Raw genomic sequence first — 26058 nt, 5'->3', positions numbered from 1 at the left:
TCTTGTGCATATCATGTATAGTCATTTGCTTGATTCTTCCATGCTTGATGCCAATTTGCTTGATGACTCATAGGAATCTAGGTCAGTGCAATGCACTTACCATTTCTACATTTCAGATGATAGGGAACATGACATCCTATTTGTGCAGCATGCTTTTCTACTGCATTGGGAATGGCTGAAAAATAAAAATCCCCATCACAACAAGACAAAGCACCTACACACGTGCACACAGATGCATTTACTATACTAAAAAAAAACTTAAGGGTGCATCTATTTGCATGTCTAGAGACCCGCATCTAAAGGTGCGTCTATATAGTAGACAGACGTGCCTATAGATGTGCATATAGACGCATAAATAGACACTCTACTAGAAAATTTAAAAGACAGATAAACCCATCCTTAAATGCATTTATAGATGCAAAAATAGACACTCATCGAATAGATAGATGCGTATATAGATGCCTTAATAGACGGTTTGATAGACACGCTACATAATATTTTTTAAATTTTGTGTGCTTGAACAGAATGTTGTGCATGTTGTGTATGCTATGTAGTTATAAGAATACCATTTCCACATTGTGTAATTTAATTCTTCTAGACAACCACATTTTAATTAGCACTCTTGCAAGCACGTCTATAGCTGATGATTACAATTCCAAATAAGAAATTACAACTCCAAAACATTTAGCTCACAAGGCATTAATTGATAGAACATTGCACAAGAAAATTGAAAGCCAAAAAAATAAAAAGAGTATATAAATTCATAGCTCAAAAAGTGCTTGTATGTACATATAGCATGAAGCTAAGCCACGTCCTATGGCTTCAAGTACCAAAAATAAGAAGAGTGTATATACAAGAGGCACGAAGCCAAGCCAGTGGCTTTAAGTACAAAAAAGAGTAGCTAGCACTACTTCTATGACTAATCTAAGTTCTCCACATCCTCGCTCCCTTCTACGCTCCCTTCTACACCCCCTTCTCTGCCTCCTTCCTTGTCTTCTTCCTCGTCTTCTTGTGCAGGGGACCGTAAACAAGGGACAACATATATCAATGTATGAAAAATCAAATCTTTACTTATAATATTGACATTATTTAATTACTTTCAGATACCTCGGGGGGTGCTCCAGTAGCCCAGATATACTGCTCCTCAGTAATCAACCCATCATTATAGAAGTGCTTCCATGTATCTCCTCTGTGATGGTGGTGGTAGGCTCTCTTGACAGGAGTAGGGTACCTGCCCATGATATCAAGCTGCAAGATGACACAATTTGCTGAGGGGTTAGTACAAAGAAACAACCTCCTATTAAACTACATAAACAATATAATCTGAGACCGATACTTACAAATTGGGCCTCCCATGATTCAACACCCCCTACTCCAAAATGCACGCTTCCATATTGCTCCATTTGGATCCTTTGTGCCTCCACGTGCTGCAGACTGGGTTCCTCCCTCGCTGGCTTCATTGCTTTCTTCCACTCACATTGCGAGTGGTGTGGGGCGGGCCCCTTGGTAGTTGACCTCCCTCAAGCCTGGCAAGCTCCGCTAGTGCCTGCCTCTTAAGTAAAGATCTTTTATTGCCAAGTATCGTAACAATCTTTGACTTGGCCCATTTATCTGTGAACTGAACATTGGGGGGGTTAGGATACCTAGAGCAAATAGCAGCGAGGGTCTCATCAACCAACCTCTTTGGATGGTCTTTGTAGTGGATAAAGCAATCTCTATAATTGTTAGCCATTATAGAGCGCATGAAGGCCATGATGTCCTTCCCCCGTGCATCCATCAAGAAGCCTCCTATTTGAGTGATGTCATAGAAGATTGTACCATCACTTGGAGGCACATCTAAATCATTTGAATCATCCTCATCCCCACCACCACCCCTCCCAAAGCACTGTGCCATGCATCCCCCACCGCTCTCCCTACTACTATGCTTGCTACTGTGTCGTGTCGAGCTAGTACGCTGGCCACTCGTAGTTGGAGACTGCACGGGACTACGTGGATCACTCGTAGCTAGAGAACGGAGTCTTGACTACACAAGAGTACACCGACGGCTCTGCGAGATATAAGGACCTCCTAACGGCATGGGGGAAGGGGAATAAGATGGCATGGGGGAAGGGGCTCGGCTGTGTTGACTCTGCTAGGAAAATCTTAATTGGTGTGGGGTTGGGGTGGTTTGGAGTCTATAGTGCCGACTCCTGGGGGGTGTTTAGAGTACCTGTCATGTAGTCGTATCACTCCCTAGGACTAGGAGGGTGCCCCAAAAGGTTATATACCTCCCAAAAGATGGTCTCCCGAAGATCAGCTAAGCCTGAAGAGCTTCCTGGTCACATGATGAATTGGAAAAAAGAAAAAAAGAAGATTACTGATGAGCTAAGAAGAGAAAAAGAAGAGAAAAAGAGAAAAAGAGAGAAGGAAAGAGAGTAGAAAAGAGAGGAAAAGAGAGGAGAAAGGAGAGGAAAAGAGAGGAGAAAAAGAGAAAAAAAGTGGGGATAAAAGAGAGAAGAAAGGAGAGGAAAAGAGAGGAGAAAAAGAGATAAAAAGTGGGAATAAAAGAGAAAAGAAAGTGGAGGAAAAGAGAGGAGAAAAAAAGAGAGAAGATAAGAGAGAAAAATTACCACAAAAAGAGAGGGAAAGAGAGGATAAAAGAGAGAAGGAAAGAGAGGCAAATATAGGAAAAGAGAGGAGAAAAAAAGAGAGAAAAAGAGAGGAGATAAGAGAGAAAAAGAGAGACGAAAGAGGAATCATAGCTTCCATCATTCTTGGAAGTGGGAGTGGAAAGGGAAAGGGAAGAGGAAAGAGAAAGGAAAGGAAAGGGAAGGGAAGGTAAGAGAAGGGAAGGGAAGGGTCTAAAACTGTCAAAGCGCGTCTATAGATGCATCTGAAAAGTGCATCTATTTTCACATATAACAGTGCGTCTATAGACACGGCTATCTATTTCTAAAAATAGAGTAGACGTGTCTATAGACATGCTCATAGATGCGGTTTTAGACGCGCTCTCAAATGCGTCTATAGACACGCTCCGACAGATGGACTATTGTAAAAACTTGAAAAGGACATGTGCTCGACACAAAAGCACAACATTAGTACCAAAAACATTCGTTTCTTGGATACGACAAAGGACGGAATCCAAAGAGAGCAACTTTCAAAGAAGATCAACCATAAAGAGACTTACCTTGGATAAAGGTATGAAAGTTCTTATCCTTCTTCAAAGTTGCTTCTCTTTCTTCTCTTCCTTGTTTACCCTCTTCTCTTGTGTGCTTATGGATGATTGTGTGAGCTTGGAAGTAAGTGTGGGTGCCTAGAGATAAGTGTGGGTGCTCGGAACTGTGTTTGTTAATAGCAAAGCAAGCTGCGCGAAGCTTAAAGTTTGTGAAGAAAAGCAAAGCAAGCCTGCTAAAATTAGATTTGAAAATCACGTCTATAAGTGCATATAATTGTGTGTCTATATACACATCTAAATACACGTGTAATTGCACGTCTATTACTCAAAGTAGACGTGGTTTTAGATGCGCCTATAGATGTGCACCACAGAACAGACAGACGCAGTTTTACACACGCTACAGAGCTTTAAGATTAAATATTTAATACAAGAGCGAATTTTTTGGATTGTTTATTTGTAGGACGTCTTCATCTTCAACAAGTAGCTCTAGTGAGGATGAATCCCTCCATATCCACCATCGCGAAATGTGGTTGGAGCAAAAAATCAAATGTATGTGTGATCGATGTCGAGGAAACATGTATCCTGCACGCAAGATTACACTCAATCACATCTCAAAGTATGGAGAATGGGATGCAACCATAAACATGGTAAGTGTTAAAGAAATAAGGTTGATCGAGATACCTATGGGTGTTCATATGTTAGAGTTATGATCCCATTTTATTTTGATACAGGATGCAGTCCACACCCGCATATGTTGCCCTATGCTCGTCATGAGGAGGTGAAGCATCGACGATATGAGGTGGGATCTTCAAGAGGGACCATTGGGGATGCATGGAGTGATGGTGATAGTAGCCCTCCACCATTACCTCATGAAGCCATGGAGGAGGAGGTGTTTGATGATATGGTGTGGGATTTATATGTCCATCAATCCGAAGGGAGGGATGATAGCATGTAGCAGGACGATCTTTTTATCGTAGCATCGACTCCACTGTTTGAGGGGTGCACATTCTCTATTCTACGTGCCTCCCTTGAGTTACTAAACTTGCAAACCATCTATGGATGGAGCAATGCAAGTTTGAATGCATTACTCAAGTAAGCTTTAAAGTCTATTTTGCAAACATGGTGAATTGTGCTAGTGGATCAATTATTCGAATGCTTTTCCTCATTTATGGTCTTCATGTGCAGGCTATTGTGTAAAATGCTTCCAAGGGAGAATAAATTACCGACCTCAAGAGATATGGAAAGGAAACATGTGACCTCGCTTGGAGGATTAGATTACAAGCGCATCCATGCATGCGTCAATGATTGCGTTTTGTTTTGTGGACTACATAAGGATGCAAGAGAGTGTCCTACTTGTGGAGAGGCAAGATATAGAGCAAATCTCAAAACTTTGGACGTGCCTTGTAAGGTTCTCCGACATTTTCCCATAATCACTCACTACGAGAGATTGGATGAGAATTTGGGATGGTCCCATGACTCCTCCACCACTTAGCATGAGCTGGTAAGGGCTTGTAACTATTGTGTGCTATATTGGCTAGAAATAAAGATTGCCCACTAACACCAGCTTTTGTTTAGATACTCCATCTTTTATCGTATACCATATTGGTCCCACCTCAAGATCAATCGCCTGCTTGATCCCATGCATATCTTTAGGAATGTGGCATCTACCATTTGGGAACATTTGAATGGAACACGAGATTCCACAGGCATAAGGGAGGATCTACATACCACAGGGAGGATGCATGAAGCTTGGCCACAAGAGATCAAATGGGCATGTTTTTTGACCTCGTTCATGGTGGAGGTTATCAAATCTAGAGATGGCGGCAGTGAAGCACGCTATTACTACAATTTGCACTCCCACTTGATGCATGAGGTGTTTGAAGGGGGCCTTTACAAAGAGCAAGAAAAGAGGTGTAGAGCAATTATATGGCCTGAAATCTCATGATTGGCACAAGATGCTCCAAGTAAGTATTTTGTGCATAATATCTTTTTCCTTTCAAATTTGTGAGTGAATTAGAAGCAACTAATCAACCACCTCCTCATGTGTTCAGTTCATACTACCTACTAGCATTTCTCGTAGTGCATTGAAGGACGTGAAGGATTGTATTTACAAGATGGGTGAGCTTGTGAGGTACTTTACATGATACAAAATACGATGCGTATCAATGCTCCATGCAAGGTGTTCATATTGCTAATATGGTGTACTTTTTCATTTCTAGGTATGTGAGCTCAAAGGAAATAGATCCCACCACGCTTGAGAATGCTCAAGTTATGTCAGTGGAGGTGGTTTGTTTAGTGGAGGAGACATTTCCACGTTCTATTCTCACAAGCCAACTAAATCTAATAGTGCATTTGGTGGATGAGATTGCTATATGCAGTACTATATATGCACGATGGTTGTTCTTTCTCGAGCGCTTCATGAAGACCTTGAAGGGCTTCGTGAGACAAAATGCAAGACCCAAAGGTAGCATGGCCGAGGGTTGGTTGGTACAAGAGTCACTTGTATATATTTCAGAGTTTCTTGTTGATGTGGATAGCTCTCCCATGACTATGGAGAGATGATGAAGACCTAAGGATGACCTCTATTGTGTCTCAAGGGAAAGGATGCAACAAAGTAATAGACACAGAGTTGCTTAATAATATCAACCTCTATTGCGTGCTTAATAGTGATGTGATGAAAAGATGGGTGACAAGATATGAGGATGCAAAGGCAAGAAGACAAGAAGAAAGGGCCCTCTTTCGTACACACCACGGATGTCATGTGCCATACCCTCAGTATCTAAGAGCACTTCCAAAGAATATTCATGTGGATTGGCTACTTGACAAAATGGAGAAAGCAGAGAAAGCATATGAGGGGATGCATATCACAATGGAAGAATGGGAGTATGCTAGGGGATGCATGAGCAAGGTTGGTATATAGAATGTTATGCATAAGTTAGGAGCTTTCAATATTTTAGATTGCTTATTTAATTGATTTTTTCTTGGTGTAGTGCACTATGTACAATGCTATATGGTGTGAGGGCAAGCATTTTCGAACACAATGGATTGATGATAAGAGAAACACACAAGATTGCAGCATCATTGCTAGCTTTGAGGGAGCCAATGGAGCCATGGATGATTATTGTGGCATAATCCAATATATTATTAAGCTTGAATTTTGACGCTTCTTTGTGTATGTTTTGGATGTAAAGTGGTTTAAGGATGTGGTGGAAAGAGGCCCTAATGCAACAATCAAATGCCATGCAAGTGGCTTTGTAACTATTGACTCCACAAAGTTTTGGCAAAGTAGGAAGGACACACTAGTACTACCACAACAATGTGAACAGGTATTGTGCACACATATAAAAATACTCACTTTTAAATATTTGATACCTTCGATGCAAGGAAAATAACATGATTGTATTTGTGTTTGAATTAGGTTGTCTATCAATCAATGGTGGATAATAATAGATTGTGGCATGTCATACCTATTATGCCATGTTCCAAAGTGATGTATAGTACATTTACTAATATGGAGCGTATGGAGGATGATCATGTCCATGGAGGTGATGATGACAGTGATACGAGAGAGGAGGATGATCATGAGATAAATAACATGATTGTATTTGTGTTTGAATTAGGTTGTCTATCAATCAATGGTGGATAATAATAGATTGTGGCATGTCATACCTATTATGCCATGTTCCAAAGTGATGTATAGTACATTTACTAATATGGAGCGTATGGAGGATGATCATGTCCATGGAGGTGATGATGACAGTGATACGAGAGAGGAGGATGATCATGAGATAGGAGATACAGATATTGAGGCCATTACTCGTGAGGATGAGCCTACCATTGGTGATGCTGATTTCGATGAGCACATGAGTAGCACAAGTAGTAGTGGGTTGAATGTATTTGTAGATCTAAACACTTGTTTGGATTTTGAAGTAGACAATTTGGCAAGGGTTGATCTCATTGAGGATGAGATTGAACTGTAGACCATCATTGATATTGGAAAAACTATTTTACATATTGTCTCATTCTCCTCACCTCACTTAATTATTTTATATGTGGGCTTGCAAAAAAGCATTGATGTTTTGTTAAAATTATGTGCTTTGGTAATCATGGGCAATCTTTGGAAAGTAGTGATGTACACCAAAATCTCACTTTTTGTATTCTTTGTTTTGCATCTAAATATGCGTCTAATTCTTAGTGTAGATGAACTAATAGACGCACTAATACACGCATAAATAGATGTGCTGATAGATGTAGTGTTAGACGGGCCTGTATTTTCTGTGTAGATGCACTAATAGACGTGTCAATACACACGCAAATAAAGGAGCTGTTAGTTGTGCTATTAGATGCGCTCATAATTTCTCTATTCAAGCAATGCCTATAGACACGCCCACTACTTTATGCATCTATCAAGTGTGTCTATAGTTGCTTTGTGTTGTTGTGCATGCATAAAATATAAAACAACATTGGGTGTGGTCAGATGGTGCTGCCTCTCAATTTAAATTAGCACATGGGTTCTACTTCATCTCAAGGTTCAAATCCCTGATTGGTCTAGATATGATGTGGAATTTCTTTGGGTCTAGCCATGGCAAGGGTGAACATGATGGATGTGGTGCTATTAATAAGCAAGATTCATTTAAACACCAATTACCATGCCCTCAAGAAAAATGCAATGATGCCCATGATGTTGTAACATGGCTTATAGCCAACCTCTCCACAGGAGTGCATTCAACATACAGTAAACAAAGCCTTAAGAATACTATAGGACGCAGAGTATTCCATGAAGTGAAAGTGGATGAAGTGCAAAGGAGAAGCCACCACGAGTGAGAAAATTAAAGGAGTTCCTGGTCTACACGGGGCTTTTCAAACAACAACTGATTAAAATGAGAAAACTTTCTTGTTTCTACAGTGCGTGCATTATAGGGGATCATAACGATTGTGAGAACATTGCAATTGCAAAGACATGGGATCGAGTTCAAGTTTTTCCTCTACGTTCAGATGGAGTCACAAACAACAGAGAGACAAATGACTCGCCACAGCTTGGGGAGAGTTTCGATGACCTCACTGATTGTCTGGAAGAGGGGGATAACTTTGCAGTTGTCACATATTCTAGGGAGAACCAGGAAGATGGCCCATACTTTTTGTTGCAGTGCAAAAAACCATATACAAGGTTGAGGAAACATTTAAGGATAATTGGGGCAACCTATGAGAAGTGGGATGTAGTAGTCGGAGCTTTTTAGTACAAAAAAACATCCAAAAGAGGCCGCAATTATGAACTGCTACATAAGAGTCCACAAACATGTGTGTACTCTCATCTAGTAAGAGCTATTAAGTTCTAGATGCAACCTATGCCACAACAAAAGAAGGGTAAGAGTGTCTTCAAATTGGATTTAGACATGCATAAGCACATCTTGGGGTGTCTTGGAGTGGTGGACAAGGACGATTGAGATAGTACTAAGAAAATGTATGTAGTCTCATTGTAGGGAAACAATATGTCCACTTGTCCTACGAAATGGAATTTGTATTGAGATTGCTTCTTATATCCCAAACAACCACCGTGATGGTTTTATTAAAATGTTTTTATAAATCCAAAACTGTAAAACCCATGTTTGTTTTTAGTATATCCCAACAATCATCGTGCTGGTTTCCCATTATGAATCCACACATCCTACAAATCCACTCATCTTGTAATAATAGAAGCAAACCACTGTGTTGGTGGCTATTCATATCATAGTGCAAACCAACCACTACACTGTCGATAACTTATCCTGCACTGCTACTGTGCTATCCCTACACTACTACCGTGCTATCCCTACACTATTGTCATGCTATCCTTCATGCGCTTCTTTGCTTATTCTCTTCTATGCCTTTCCATGTCGACCAATTTTGTGGTGGCCTCAGCTTGCTCTTTTGCTTGCAAGGCCCTCGATTGTGCCTCCTCTACCTTGGCTTTTGCACCTTCCCTGAGATTTTTCTCAAGTTGCACTGCCTTTGCTGCATTGGTGGCTTTCTCTTGTAGAAAAGTCACCTTCTGAGACATCTGCTTCTCGTATTGCTCAAAAATCCCTTTGAAGGTGGATGCCATCAGGTGCATTGCAACTCTAGTGGGTTGAGATGACAATTAGTATTTGCCATCCATGCAATTCTTCAAGTTTAGTAACACACTCTTGGAGATCGCCCTTGAGAAAGATACATCATGTCCTTTTAGTTGCTCTACTGCTACTTGAACCTACTAGAACTTGCAGGTTCCTCTCGTATCAGAAAAGAAGTGAATTTTCTTCTTCGGTGGAGGTTTGTTGGCAAGCTCAAAATCTTGACTCCACCATATTTACTAATCTGAGCATTGTGGTATATGTCTAGAATATCCTGTCTCTTCCACTGCTTCTTGAAAAAGTGTGCTTGCGTACTGCCTCTAGAAATTCCTAGAAGCTTTTCAATCATGCTTTCATTGATGGCAATCTTGTGACCTTGATAGAATAGTTGCCCCTCCTTCACATTCACCTCCTGCGCCATCTTGGTGAAGTTTTGGAGAGCATCCAAATTGAGCTTTTGAATAGCAACAAAGGAGCTCCCATATGTCATGATTTCAAGATGAGGGGAGGAGGGGCTCTGGCACTATGCTACAAAGGGGGAGGAAAGAATGTGTGAGGAGGTCCTGGACTGATTACGAGAGGAGATAGAAGTTGTAGGAAGACTGCAAGGAATAAAGAAATGTTGAGATATTGAGCTCCACTCGTGATATGCCAGGGTGACCGTTGTGCATTTATGTCACCGAGTTGTTAGCTATAGATGCCGTTGGTACACCGCCCATGATTAATAGCTGGGTGACAGCTATCCTTATGTACTCTAGTTCGTGGCTCAATTAGCATGCCACCTTAGTTAGCTAAGTTTGGTTTGAGACCCACATATAGGGTTCTTCTATTTCTTTGTACTAGATTTCTTTTTGGCTTAAGACGAGGAAAACTATTTTCAGCCTCCACCTTTGTGTGTATTCCCCCATTGTGTATGTGAGAAACCTGCAAGTGAGACTCCTTCCTTCTCTCCCACTATCTTGACATGGTATCAGAGCTTGGTTCGTGGTAAGGAGCTCAAGAAAGCAAACCAAGTTCGCGGTGTCTTGGTGAGAGGACCAGTGTTGCTTTCTTTTTTCGAGTTTGGGAGCAAATATCTACAGGTAGCACAACTAGAAATTGAAGAGTGCATTGTCTCAGATTGAGACACCCTTCATGGTGTGGCGAGAGGGCATTATATGCTGCGGTAGCGGGCAAAGCCCTTGGAGACTTTATTTTTTTGATTCGAGGCCATGTTGGGGCCCATTTTGGAGGCGGAGGTTCTCTGCAAGCATTGAGAAAAAGGCCGTGTTTTTGATGTGCGACCACTGTTCTGTAGATCGGTGAAAAGTATCCGCAAAAATTGCATTGTATGCCTGTGTGTAGAGATATTGGGAGTTATAAAATCATTCTTATTGCGTGTTGATGCAAAATCATCACTAGGAAGTGACTGTGTGGTCAAATACCACTTTTGTCAATTTTGTAGATTTGCCCTTGTGAGGCAGAAGCTGTGTTTTTTGCAGTGGCAGAATATTTTGCAGTGTTCTGTAATGGCATCTCATTCTCTTTCACAGATTGTCACTGAAAATCTTGACAAGAACAACTTCCAAGCATGGAAGTTTAAAAAGGCTATTGGGAGTTCATTACAGGAAATCAAGAAGAACCAGTTCTTCCTAATGTTCCCAATCAACAGGAAATGCAGGCATTTAAAGGATGGCATGAGAGAGCCAGAAAAGTTATGTACTAGCTGTCTATCAGTATTTCAGATTCTATGATTATGCATATTCAGGATGCAAGTATGCCAAAGCAGAAATGGGATACTTTGGCAAAAATGTACAGCACAAATATGCAAGCCAGGAAAATGCAGATCAAGCAAGAGTTGCACAATGTGCAGAGAGAAAATATGAGCATCAATGACTACCACATGAAGGTGAAGTAAATTGCAGATGCACTTGCTTCCATTGGGTCAACAGTGGAAGATGATGATTTAGTTTCTGTGAACTTAAATGCTCTAGGAAAGGATTATGCACAGTTCCAGACATCCATTGCCATTCGTAAAAAATTTCCTAATTTTGAGGAGTTGTTTACTCTTCTAATTTCTAAAGAGCAGAGAAATGGTGGTGCATCTTCTTCAAGAGAAATTTCAAAAGAAACTATCTTCTACTCAAATGCTGAAAGAGGTAGAGGTAGAGGTAGAGCAGGCCAATCTAGAGGCCATGGTAGAAATCAAAATATGTAGCAAACTCAAGAAAACCAGTCCTGTGGAGGAGGACATGGTAACTCTAGAGGCAGGGGGAGCTAAAGAGGTCGTGGTGGATGGTAGAGAGGCCAAAATGCAAATAGCAATGTTGAATGGTACTAGTGTGGTAAAATGGGTCATATGGCTATAAAAAGCAGAATGACATCATGAATGGAAAATTGCAGCAAGGAAATTATGCATTTTCTGGTAGAAAGGTGATGACATAAATGAGCATCTGTTTATGGTGCAACACTTGACCAATTCTATGACAAGTGCAAAAGAAAGCAATGATGTGTGGTATGTTGACTCAGGTGCGTCAAACCACATGACAAGTCATGTAGAATGGATGCAAGATGCAAGGAAAATGGAAAGACTAGGATTTGTGGAGACTGGTGATGATACTACACATCCTGTTGTACAGGTTGGTAAAATTCCTTTGTCTATGCAGGATGGGAAAAAGTAATACCTGTCTGATGTATTTCATGTCCTCAATATCACCAAGAACCTGGTTTCTTTGGTCAAATGGTTGAGCAGGGATTGCAGGTCAGATTTAATCTTCATGGATGCTTTGTTGAGGATATGAAAAATAACGGTCACTTGATAGCAAAAGGAAAGAAGAAGGGCAAGATGTTTACGTTGGATGTGGACATGCGTGAATTGAGTGCAGCGATGTTTGCACATGGGACCGATGTAGTTGCAGATATTGATATCTAGCATAAATGCCTTGGTCATATTAATGTATAGCAACTTAAATCAATGCAGGCCCAAAACTTTGTTGCAAGATTGCCTAAATTTAAGGTTGTAGAAATGCAGAAGGTATGTGAAGCCTGTCAATTTGGAAAACAGGCAAGGAAACCATTTCCTAGACATGTTCAAGAGAGTAAGAAGCCATTGGAATTAATCCACTCTGATGTGTGGACTACTAAAGTTGCATCTATTGGAGGCTGTCATTATTTTGTCACTTTTATTGATGACTACAGCAGAAAAGTTTGGGTGTATTTTATGAAAAAGAAAAGTGGTGTTTGGGCATTCTAAAGCTTTTAAAGCTATGGTTGAAAAAGAAACAGGCCTGCAAATAAAATGCCTAAGGTCAGATGGAGGGGGAGAGTACCTCTCAAATGAGTTTGCAAGGTTCCTACAGGAGCATGGCATAAAGCTGCAATATTCATGCAGTCATACCCCATAGCAAAATGGACTTGGAGAAAGGAAAAACAGGCATATTGGAGAGGTATCTCGGGCCATGCTAAATGAAAAAGACTTACCACATTATTATTGGGCTGAAGCAGTTGCTACAACAATTTACATAATGAAAAGGACTCCCACTGTAGCAATACATGGCATGACGCCAGAGGAGATGTATACTGGTAGGAAACTAGATATTTCTCATTTGAAAATTTTTGGTTGCATTGCCTATGTTCATGTGCCAAATGAGTTTAGGTCCAAGTTGGATCCAAAAGCTGAGAAGTGCTTCTTTATTGGTTATTTTCTGCAGCAGAAAGGGTATAGATGCGATGACCCTTCTACTCGTAAGTTTACAGTGAGCAGAGATGTTGTTTTTGATGAGATGAGTAGCTAGTATAAACCAGTAAATGTGATTGATGATGTAGATGCACAAAATGATAATGCCACACAAAATTCACAGCAGCAATCACAAAATATTACTGGACCTATAGTGTCCTCTAGCAGTGGTTCACATAGTTCGCCATGGACAAGTAGATTGAGATCAGGAGAATCTCCTCAAAGCAATGCAGATAGTGGTATCTAGGTATCACAAAAAGGAAAAGAGAAGGTAGATCAGCCCATGTTTCATGTGAATGCAGGTCACTCTTATGTGGATGGTGAATCCAGTGGCTTAGAACAGAGCATTGATGATGAGTTGGGTATTCCTTTTGTTGTTACACCTGGACTAAGGAAGACCAGGGATGTTTTGAGAGCACCTGGAAGTGAGCCTATTCAGCGTAGATCTACCAGAGTTAGGTATCCTATGGATAGGCTGAAATATGATGGATTTATAGCCATTCACTATGCCTATATGGTCAATGTGATACAGAAACCAGGAACCACTTCTTTTGAGCAAGCCATGGGAAAAGAAAAATGGGAGAAAGCCATGGATGAAGAAATGGATGTCTTGGAAGCAAATGCTACATGAGAATTGGTGCCTTTGCCTAAAGACAAGAATGCAAGTGGATGTAAGTGGGTTTATAAGGTGAAGCACAATGCAGATGGTTCTGTGAACAGATACAAGGCAAGATTAGTTGTCAAGGGGTATGCACAGACATATGGCATTGATCATGAAGAAACATTAAGTCCAGTTGCAAGGATGGCAACCGTAAGAGTAGTCATTGCTATGGCTACATCAAAGGGATGGTCTTTACATCAGATGGATGTAAAGAATGCCTTCTTGCATGGTGATTTGCAAGAAGAGGTCTTTATGGAGCAGCCACCGGGTTATGTTCATGCTGTTCATCCTGAGTTTGTTTGCAGGTTGAAGAAAGCCTTGTATGGCTTGAAGCAAGCACCTAGAGCATGGTCTGACAAGATAGGATACTAGTATCTTGTCACTATTGGCTTTTAGATTTCCAAGGCAGATTTCTCCCTTTATGTGAGAAAGAGAGAGAAAGGTATTATGCTGCTTGTCATTTATGTTTATGATTTGATCATCACAAGTGATAGTAATGAAGATATCCTTCATGTGAAAATGCTATTAAAGCAGAAGTTTGAGATGAAGGATTTGGAAGAGCTACGTTCTTTCTTGTGCATTGAGGTGATTAGATCACCAAGTGGGATACAGCTCTTGCAAAGAGAGTATGGATTGGACATGCTGTCGAAATATGGGATGATAGGCTGTAAGCCTATTTCAGTTCCTTTGGTGCAGAATGTGAAGCTGAGCACAGATGCAGGTGAGCTTTCAGAAGACCCTACTATGTACAAATGCATAGTAGGAAGTTTGATTTATATGACTATTACCAGGCCAGATTTGAGCTATGCTGTTGGATTGGTAAGTCAATTTATGCAGGCTCCAAGGAAACCACATTTGGATGCGGCTAGATGCATACTTAGGTATGTGAAGTCCACATTGCAGTATGGACTATTTTATGAGACTGGGGTTCAGATACAATTGCATGGATACACTGATGCTGATTGGGTTGGTAGTATTTCTTATAGACGATCTACCAGTGGATATGTGTTCTCTTTTAGGAGTGCTACAGTCACTTGGAGCAACAAGAAACAGCCTACATTTGCCTGGTTGAGCACAAAGACTGAGTATAGGGGTGCAGCAATGGCTGCATGTGAGGTAGCTTGGTTGCATAAGCTACTTTATGATATGCATCAGTCTACAGATGGGCCAGTTGTCATTTACTTTGACAACATGAGCAATATACACTTGGCAAATAACCTAGTCTATCATGCTAGAATAAAGCACATTGAGGTGCATTATCACTATGTGTGGGAGAAGGTTTTACTAGGTCTTATTGATCTAGTTTATGTCAACACAGAGGATCAGGTAGCAGACATATTCACGAAGGCATTGGGCATAGAGAAGTTGCGCAAGTTTAGAGACCTGCTTGGTGTGTAGGAATTGGGATTGAGCTCAAGGGGGAGTGTTGAGATATTGAGCTCCACTCGTGATATGCCAGGGCGACCGTGTTGAGATATCGAGCTCCACTCGCGATATGCCAGGGTGACTGTTGTGCATTTATGTCACCGACTTGTTAGTTGGAGATGCGGTTGGTACACCACCCACGATAAGGATAGCTGGATGATAGCTATCCTTATCTACTCTAGCTTGTGGCTTAGTTAGTATGCCACCTTAGTTAGTTGAGTTTGGTTTGAGACCCACATATAGGGCTCTTCTATTTCTTTGTACTCGAGTTCTTTTGGCTTACACAACTAAGAAGAGGAAAACTGTTTTCAGCCTCCACCTTTGTGTGTACTCCCCCATTGTGCTTGTGAGAAAGCCTCAAGTGAGACTCCTTCCCTCTCTCCCACTATCTTCACATGGTATCAGAGCCTTGTTCGTGGTAAGGAGCTCAAGAAAGCAAACCAAGTTCGCAGTGTCCTGGTAAGTGGACAAGTGTTGCTTTCCTTTTTCGAGTTTGGGAGCAAATCTCTGCAGGTAGCACAGCCGAAAGTGCAAGAGTGCACTGTCTCAGATTGAGACACCCTTCGCGGTGTGGCGAGAGGGCATTATATGCTGCGGGAAAGGGCAAAGCCTTCGGTGACTTTATTTTTCTGATTCGAGATCATTTCGGGGCCCGTTTTCGAGGCGGAAGTTCTCCGCGGGCACTCAGAAAAAGGCCTTGATTTTGTTGTGCGACCACTGTTCTGCAGGTCGGTGAAAAGTTGCCGCAGAAATTGCATCATATGCCTATGCACAGAGACATTGGGAGTTGCAGATTCATGCTTGTTGCCTGTTGATGTAAAATCGTCACTAGAAAGTGACTGTGTGGTGAAATACCACTTTCGTCAGTTTTGCAGATCTGCCCGTGTGAGGCAAAAGCTGTGTTTTTTGCAGTGTTCTGTAATGGCATCTGATTCTCTTTCACAGATTGTCACTGAAAAGCTTGACAAGAACAACTTCCAGGCATGGAAGATTAGAATGATGAATAAAAGGCTATTGGGAGTTCATTACAGGAAATGAAGAACCTGTTCTTCCTACTGTTCCCAATCTACAGAAAATGCAGGCATTCAAAGGATGGCATGAGAGAGCCAGGAAAGTTATGTAGTGGCTATCTATCAGTATTTCGGACTCCATGATTGTGCATATTCAGGATGCAAGTACGCCAAAGGAGGCATGGGATACTTTGGCAAAAATGTACAGCACAAATACGCAAGCCAGGAAAATGCAGCTCAAGCAGGAGCTGCACAATTTGTGCAGAGAGAAAATATGAGCATCAATGACTACCACATGAAGGTGAAGAAAATTGCGGATGCACTTGCTTCCATTGGGTCGCCAGTGGATGATGACGATTTAGTTTCTGTGACCTTGAATGGTCTAGGAAAGGATTATGCATAGTTTCGGACATCCATTGCTATCCGTGAAAAATTTTCGGATTTTGAGGAGTTGATTGCTCTTCTAATTTCTGAAGAACAGAGAAATGGTGGTGCATCTTCTTCAGCAGGAACTTCAAAAGAAACTGTCTTCTACTCAAATGCTGGCAGAGGTAGAGGCAGAGGTAGAGGAGGCTGATCAACAGGCCGTGGTAGAAATCAGAATACGCAGCAAACACAAGAAAACCAGTCCTATGCAGGAGGACGTGGTAACTCTAGAGGCAGGGGGAGCCAAAGAGGCCGTGGTGGATGGCAGAGAGGCCAAAATGCAAACAGCAATGTTGAATGCTACTATTGTGGCAAAACGGGTCATATGGCTAAGGACTGCTATAAAAAGCAGAATGACATTATGAATGGAAAATTGCAGCAAGGCAATTATGCATCTTCTAGTAGGCAGGGTGATGACTGAAATGAGCATCTATTTATGGTGCAGCATATGACCAATTCTGTGACAAGTGCAGAAGAACAAAATGATGTGTGGTATGTTGACTCAGGTGCATCAAACCACATGACAGTTCATGCAGAATGAATGCAAGATGCAAGGAAAATGGAAAAACCAGGATTTGTGGAGACTGGTGATGATACTGCACATCCTATTGTGCAGATTGGCAAAATTCCTTTGTCTATGCAGGATGGGAAAAAGAAATACTTGTCTGATGTATTTCATGTCCCGAACATCACCAAGAACCTGGTTTCTGTTGGTCAGATGGTTGAGCAGGGCTTGTAGGTCAGATTTAATCCTCATGGATGCTTTGTTGAGGATATGAAAAATAACGGTTGCTTGATAGCAAAAGGAAAGAAGAAGGGCAGGATGTTTACGTTGGATGCAGACATGCCTGAATTGAGTGCAGCAATGTTTGCACATGGGATCGGTGTAGTTGCAGATATTGATATCTGGCACAAACGCATTGGTCATGTTAATATACAGCGACTTAAATCAATGCAAGCCCAAAATATTGTTGCAGGATTGCCTAAATTCAAGGTTGCAAAAATGCACAAGGTTTGTGAAGCCTATCAGTTTGGGAAACAGGCAAGGAAACCTTTTCCTAGGCATGTTCAAGAGAGTAAAAAGCCATTGGAATTAATCCACTCTGATATGTGGACTACTAAAGTTGCATCTATTGGTGGCTGTCACTATTTTATCACATTTATTGATGACTTCAGCAGAAAACTTTGGGTGTATTTTATGAAAAAGAAAAGTGAAGTGTTTGGGCACTTCAAAGCTTTCAAAGCTATGGTTGAAAAAGAAACAGGCCTTCAAATAAAATGCCTAAGGTCAGATGGAGGGGGAGAGTACCTCTCAAATGAGTTTGCAAGGTTCCTACAGGAGCATGGTATAAAGCAGCAATATTCATGCAGTCATACCCCACAGCAAAATGGAAGTGCAGAAAGGAAAAACAGGCATATTGGAGAGGTATCTCGGGCTATGCTAAATGAAAAAGATCTACCAGATTATTATTGGGGTGAAGCAGTTGCTACAATAGTTTATATAATGAACAGGACTCCCACTGCAGCAATACATGGCATGACGCCAGAGGAGATGTATACTGGTAGGAAACCAGTTATTTCTCATTTGAAAATTTTTGGTTGCATTGCCTATGTCCATGTGCCAGATGAGTTGAGGTCCAAGTTGGATCCAAAAGCTGAGAAGTGCGTCTTTATTGGTTATTCTTTGCAGCAGAAAGGGTATAGATGCTATAACCCTTCTACTCGTAAGTTTACAGTGAGCAAAGATGTTGATTTTGATGAGATGAGCAGCTGGTATAAACCAGCAAATGTGATGATTGATGTAGATGCACAAAATGGTAATGCTGCACAGAATTCACAGCAACAGTCACAAAATATCAGTGGACCTGCAGTGTCCTCTAGCAGTGGTTCACATACTTCGCCATGGACAGGTAGATTGAGATCACGAGAATCTCCTCAAAGCAATGCAGATAGTGGTACGCAGGTATCACGAAAAGAAAAAGAGAAGGTAGATCAGCCCATGTTTGATGTGAATGCAGGTCACTCTTATGTGGATGGTGAATCCAGTGGCTCAGAACAGAGCATTGATGATGAGTTGGGTATTCCTTCTATTGTTACACCTGGAGTAAGGAAGATCAGGGATGTTTTGAGAGCACCTGGAAGTGAGCCTATTTTGCGCAGGTCTACTTGGGTTAGGTATCCTGTGGATAGGCTGAAATATGATGGATTTACAGCCATTCACTATGCCTATATGGTCAAAGTGATACAGGAACCAAAACCCACTTCTTTTGAGCAAGCCATGGGAAATGAAAAATGGGAGAAAGCCATGGATGAAGAAATGGATGCCTTGGATGCTAATGCTACATGGGAATTGGTGGCTTTGCCTAAAGACAAGAATGCAATTGGCTGTAAGTGGGTTTATAAGATCAAGCACAATGCAGATGGTTCTGTGAATAGATACAAGGCAAGATTAGTTGTCAAGGGGTATGCACAGACATATGGCATTGATTATGAAGAAACTTTCAGACCGGTTGCAAGGATGGCAACCGTAAGAGCAGCCATTGCTATGGCTGCATCAAAGGGATGGTCTTTACATCAGATGGATGTAAAGAATGCCTTCTTGCATGGTGATTTGCAAGAAGAGGTCTTTATGGAGCAACCAGCAGGTTATGTTCATGCTACTCATCCTGCGTTTGTTTGCAGGTTGAAGAAAGCCTTGTATGGCTTGAAGCAAGCACCTAGAGCATGGTCTGACAAGATAGGATAGTATCTTGTCACTATTGGCTTTCAGATTTCCAAGGCAGATTTCTCACTCTATGTGAGAAAAACAGAGAAAGGGATTATGCTACTGGTCATTTATGTTGATGATTTCATCATCACAGGTGATAGTGATAAAGATATCCTTCATGTGAAAATGCTATTGAGGCAAAAGTTTGAGATGAAGGATTTGGGAGAGCTGCGTTATTTCTTGGGCATTGAGGTGATTAGATCACCAAGTGGGATACAGCTCTTGCAGAGGCAGTATGGACTGGACATGCTGTCCAAATATGGGATGACAGGCTGTAAGCCTATTTCAGTTCCTTTGGAGCAGAATGTGAAGCTAAGCGCAGATGCAGGTGAGCTTCTGGAAGACCCTACTATGTACAGACACATAGTAGGAAGTTTGATTTACATGACTATTACCAGACCAGATTTGAGCTATGTTGTTGGGTTGGTAAGTCAGTTTATGCAGGCTCCAAGGAAACCGCATTTGGATGCGGCTAGACATATACTCAGGTATGTGAAGTCCACATTGTAGTATGGACTATTTTATGAGGCTGGGGTTTAGATACAGTTGCATGGATACACTGATGCTGATTGGGCTGGTAGTATTTCTGATAGACAATCTACCAATGGATATGTGTTCTCTTTTGGGAGTGCTGTAGTCACTTGGAGCAGCAAGAAACAGCCTATAGTTGCCTTTTCGAGCACAGAGGCTGAGTACAGGGGTGTAGCAATGGCTGCATTTGAGGTAGCTTGGTTGCATAAGCTACTCTATGATATGCATCAGTCTACAGATGGGCCAGTTATCATTTATTGTGACAACATGAGTAGCATACACTTGGCAAAGAACCCAGTCTTTCATGCTAGAACAAAGCACATTGAGGTGCATTATCACTATGTGCGGGAGAAGGTTTTACTAGGTCTTATTGATCTAGTTTATGTCAGCATAGAGGATCAGGTAGCTCACATATTCACGAAAGCATTGGGCGCAGAGAAGCGGCGCAAGTTCAGAGACCTGCTTGGTATATGCAGGAATTGGGATTGAGCTCGAGGGGGAGTGTTGAGATATCGAGCTCCACTCGCGATATGCCAGGGTGACTGTTGTGCATTTATGTCACCGACTTGTTAGCTGGAGATGCGGTTGGTACACCGCCCACGAATAATAGCTGGAGACAGCTATCCTTATCTACTCTAGCTTGTGGCTCAGTTAGTATGCCACCTTAGTTAGTTGAGTTTGGTTTGAGACCCACATATAGGGCTCTTCTATTTCTTTGTACTTGAGTTCTTTTGGCTTACACAACTAAGAAGAGGAAAACTATTTTCAGCCTCCACCTTTGTGTGTACTCCCCCATTGTGCTTGTGAGAAAGCCTCAAGTGAGACTCCTTCCCTCTCTCCCACTATCTTCACAGACCGTTGTGCATTTATGTCACCAACTTGTTAGCTGCACATGCGCTTGGTACACTGCCCATGAATAATAGCTGGATGACAGCTATCCTTATGTACTCTAGTTCGTGGCTCAGTTAGTATGCCACCTTAGTTAGCTGAGTTTGGTTTGAGACCCACATATAGGGTTCTTCTATTTCTTTGTACTAGAGTTCTTTTTGGCTTTTCACAACTAAGAAGAGGAAAACTGTTTTAACCCTCCACCTTTGTGTGTATTCCCCCATTGTGTATGTGAAAAAGCCGCAAGTGAAACTCCTTCCTTCTCTCCCACTATTTTCACAAGAAATGGTCAAGAGGGATAGAAGATCAAGCAATGAAGAAATGGAATAGTGGAGGCTTGAGATTGCAAGGGAGAACAAAACATTCAAGAGGGATATAAGAGAAAATGGTTAAGGGAATGGAATAGCCAACTAGACTGTCAAGGTGAGAGCCACCGCGGTGGTTGTACCCCAACTACTGTCAAGGTGAGAGCCACTACAGTGGTTGGCCCAAATTTTGAATAATTTAAGGTGGCAATATTGACTTGCATGGTAATGAATGATTAGAGGTGGTGACATCTAAGATTCCCAGCCACGTTTGTGATGGCAGCTAAGATCCACCAGGCTATCCTTAGTTAATTACTAGCTACCACAGTGGCATACAATTACTCAGCTTCTAGTTACCACCACCGGTCTTGCATGCATGATTACTACAAGTGCAGTAAATTATGGTAATCATGAGGAATTAGAGGTGATTAGGCTTCATGATTTACTTTTGTGGGAATTACTACCCAATGGTGGTGGCTATCATCAGCCATGGCTACGATTCCACCTTGCCACCACTCACCCACCACCGTGCTTTAGCATGCATGATCACTACAAGTGCATTAAAAATTACCAATCATGCCACCGCTCACCCACCACCGCATTTTAGCATGCATGATCACTACAAGTGTAGTAAAAATTACCAGTCACCGAGCTCACATATTCATCAGTAGAGAACTAGAGTGCATGGTAATGAGTGATTAGACATGGTAATGAGCATTACTGCCCAATGGTGGTGGCTCTCATCAGCCACGTCTGTCATGGCTAAGTTAATTACTAGCCACCCGAGTGACAGCACATGGCATCTTCTTCATGATTACCATATTGTCTGGGGGATTCCACCATGGTGGCCTGCAATTAATATGGATGGAACCTCGGGCTCCAACCACCACGGTGGCTTGAACTTTATATATATATAAGATCCGTGGCATTTGGCATTTTACTACGTTTCTCTGATCCGCCGATGCTCTGCAACTTTGCTCCACACCCCTCCTCTATCCTATATCTCTTTTATGCCCCTGCTCTACTTTGCCCCACGCTCCCTCCTCCAACTCTCATCACTACATCTGCTCCCTTGCTCATCTTCTACTCATCCACTCATCTTCAACATGCCTAGTTGGTCCCCCCCTTGATGCTCTGTGATTCCAATAATATCTGCCTTCACATGTAAGGTCATTGCGTTGCACTCACATGGAATAGAAATGTTTGCACTAGTGGAGACTCTTTGTTCCCACAGGTGACTCCCCACACATTTGAATGTCATCACCTTGGATAACATTCTCATAGAGGGCCTCTTTGTGGCTATGCTATATCGGTCCCCCCTAGATGTCAACAAAGCCCTCAATATTTTTAGAGCAGAGTACTCTCGACTTGCTGGGGAGGTGAATAACTGAGTCCTGGCAATGTGCTTGGTCTTTAGCCTCTCCATCATATCCTCCTATGGCTCCCTAAAAATTGTTAATGCAACAAGCTAGACTAATTGAAAACTAAGTTGTACAAATTCTTCACTATACGTAATGTTTTGGTCTCTAAGAGACTAAGGCAGTCATGTAATCTCTTTTTGTTCAATTTGAGGCTCTCAGTATGCACTGTTGTTAACTTTTATATTTGTTTTTGAATGGTTATGGCTGCTACTTGTAATCTTTTGTTTAAGGCTCTCAGTAATTGTCGAGTTTTTATAAATGTAAGATCTTCTGTTCAATTTTTGCTCAGTATAAGTTAATAATTTTTATATAACCTATTATTGGACGTAAAAGCATATTGCAATCTCTTTCTCTCAATTTTCACTCGATAAATTGTACTTTTGCTATCATTTATAATTACTACAACAACAAGGACTAAATACCAGGAAAGAAGGAGTAACACCATATTAGAGAATTTGGGAAAATCCTGATAATTGGGGAACTTTTAGGGGGTTGTAATTATGTAACATTCAATGTTTTTCATTGATTTTTCCCATATGGCAGTCCATCCAAATATCACAAATGTGCATGGTTTGCATCAACATAAATAAAATGCCAAATGTTGAGATTTCGACCAATGCATGGTATTTTTTGAGGGGTTGCAATTACAATGCATTGAATGCACTCCATTTTCTCCCTAGATTTGGCCGTGTATATGAAACTCACAATTTGGAGTGTGCCTGTTCTGCATTAGCCGAGAAAAAAACATCATATGTTTGAGTTTAACGAAGCATTTTTTGCCTCTTCTCGAAAAAAGGTGGTGTTAAAAAACACCATTTTAGTTTAGTTGGAGAAAAAGTAAGAATGCAACACTAGTCCTTGATATTTTATCGAGTGTGCAGAACTTGCAACCACAAAGCAATGGTCTGCAAAAAAAAGATAAAGAAAAAAGATCAATGTCACACCTTCCAAATATTTGTCAGTATTCAATTAAATTATCGTTGTGCAAGAAAAAAAAAGTCTTGCTTTTCAAGTACCTTCACTCCATTGTGGAGTCAGAATCAGAGTCGGAATCTATTCTATGAGCCCAATTGGATAAAGCCCGCTTGCATGCAATGGTTGGTATCTTCACCTTGATGGGGAGGTTGCTGCTCTTTGAGGAAACCTTCTTTGAGAGGCTACATTTTGGAACCCATGACCATACAATAGCATCAACAGATTCCCAACGTGGAGATCACCTTTATTGCACATCCAAATCTTGTTCCAACAATCTGCATACACCTCCTCAATTTTTCCATTGTGTCTTTTGCATATAGGTGCCCAATATTGTATCAAAACCTTCTTGAAATTTTTAGATTTATTATCCTTCTGTACATCAATTTGAGCAATGCCTAGCCAAATTGGGTAAATTTTTTCTGCTGGTCGGACCAAAAGAAAGTGTCCTTTTTGTACATTAACCATTGGATCAAATGATTGTTTTGGCTTTTTCCTTTGAGGTCCATAGTAGTGATCATTCAACTCTTCAATTCCTTGAAACTCATTGTTTTCATTATCAACTACTTGCACACAATCAATATGTTGTGTCTTTGGCCAAAATCTCTTGTACATGCCCTCTACACTATTGTTTGGTTTATCAAGCTCATCAATCATGTTCTTCTAGTACTTCACTAGTGGCTTGTAAAACTTTGTGAAAGATGCTTCTGGACCTTGCAGGTGTGCCCATTTTTCCCAAAAGCATACATACTCCTTGATACCAACTATCATATCTAAGTGATCCTTCACATACTTGAACATGGTTACACAATGCGGCTCTCCACTTGGTAGCATTGGATGACCATCCGGATGTCTCTTCCACAACTCAATGCCACCTTCACTTGGTTGCCAATCTAATGATCGTGGATGCACTTTATATTGCATGATAGGAACTTCATTTCACATAAAGAACCAAAATTGGAGAGGCTTTGAGTGTCCCACTAAAGAATCTTGCCCATCGCATAGGCATCCATCAACATAGCTCTTGAAATCACAGACTTCCATTACCAAAAATGGCATTGGAGAAGACTCCTCACATTGTCTAAAAGTATCCATGAGATGTGCAAATGTCAATGTTTGGCTAGTTCTTAACCTCTCTGAAAACCTACTAAACATTGCATCAATATCCTCATGTGTATGCCCAACCATCAAGAATCCCAATTGAATTGACTTGAAAATCCCTCGAGCAACAAGTAATGATAGGTATGCAAACAAGTACCTATTCTTGTTTTCAGAACCACAATTATCCAACTGTAACAATAGGTGTTCGGGTAGTCTCTTATAATGATTTTCTTGATGGGAGCTTCCAAGTCCAAGGTCTTTGAATGTTCCACCCATTGCTCCAAGGTGAAGTTGTTGCTTGCCATTAGAAACATAGTGAGAATCCAATGCTTCTCTTGAGGCTAGTGCATTTAGCAGAGCATTGTCAGACCTTGGCATCCCATCATGTACCAAATCTCCAAGTGCATGGTTATCAAATCTTTCAAGATTTCTCAAACACAAAGCCAATGAACCAATTGCGAAGTTAGGATCCGACGGCCACAAGGATAAAGAAAAGTGACCATAATGTCCTTGACCATGTCCATGTGTTATCATGCTAGTCAAAGCCACTGGGAGCTGAAAGGATTTGTCTGTGTCCTTTGAACAATTGCATAATCTAGGGATGGTTGTCTTCTTTTGGTCCATCTTCTCATGGATAATGCACAAGTATGTCTGAGGATACATTTTAGAAAATCTGTGCCAAGTGTGTTACACATTTCTACAACTTTTTTGTTGTAACATGTGCTTTGTTCTATCTTCCATCGACTTATTATGTTCATTTTGGCATTTTGTCGCTACAAGCTGAGCCTTGATTGCACTACATAAACCACACTTAGAGAATTCACTTGTTTTTGACAAAGTTACATGCTTGATATCAGAGTTCCATATGCGGTTGAACATGGAAGTTGACATCTCCTTACAACCCAAACTATGCTTTAATTGCATGTTAACTTCATAGAGAATATCAACCTGCTTGTATACATTCGGTATCACCAACTGTGTTTCCCTTGATCCATCCTGAAGTGTTCTACTTTTCTATGGCATACGCTCAGAATTGTTATCCACAAAATCTTGGATTATGGCTCTACCCAGTTCTGTGTGGTCCCAACCTCTCCACATGATTCCTTTATTACCATGCATGCACCTTCGTATACCAATTTCAAATTGCTCCCTGTATCGATAAAATGTTTTTGGAATACCATAAATTTCATACCATGCTCTACAGCAAACTTGAATACCATTCAATGAAAAGACATGTTTGAACTGCCCATTGTCATCTTTTTGACAAGCAACCCCAAGAGTGTCATATACATAATCGGTGTGAGCCTCCAAACTTTGGCCCCAATACTCTATGCGTAATTTGGATATCATTTGATGATCAGCAAATTGACAACAATTTTGTTTACAACAATCAATCATAGATACTTTTGTGACTGCATCCCTTGTGAGTCTAGATGATGCTAATGCCATGCCATGTTTTTTAGCTTTCCTCTTTATCATGCAGTAACACCTCTTTTTTGTGGATTTTTCCATTGGGTCCTCATCTTCCATGTGCTTTTCCCCACAACCACTTGGAGAATTCATGGTGTCATTGATTCTTAATGAAGTTCCATC

Source organism: Dipteris shenzhenensis, chromosome 12, assembly GCF_047967505.1.
Source record: "Dipteris shenzhenensis isolate YYH24624 ecotype China chromosome 12, Dip_SZ_1.0, whole genome shotgun sequence".
Lineage (NCBI taxonomy): Eukaryota > Viridiplantae > Streptophyta > Polypodiopsida > Gleicheniales > Dipteridaceae > Dipteris > Dipteris shenzhenensis.
This window is presented reverse-complemented; position numbering follows the sequence as displayed.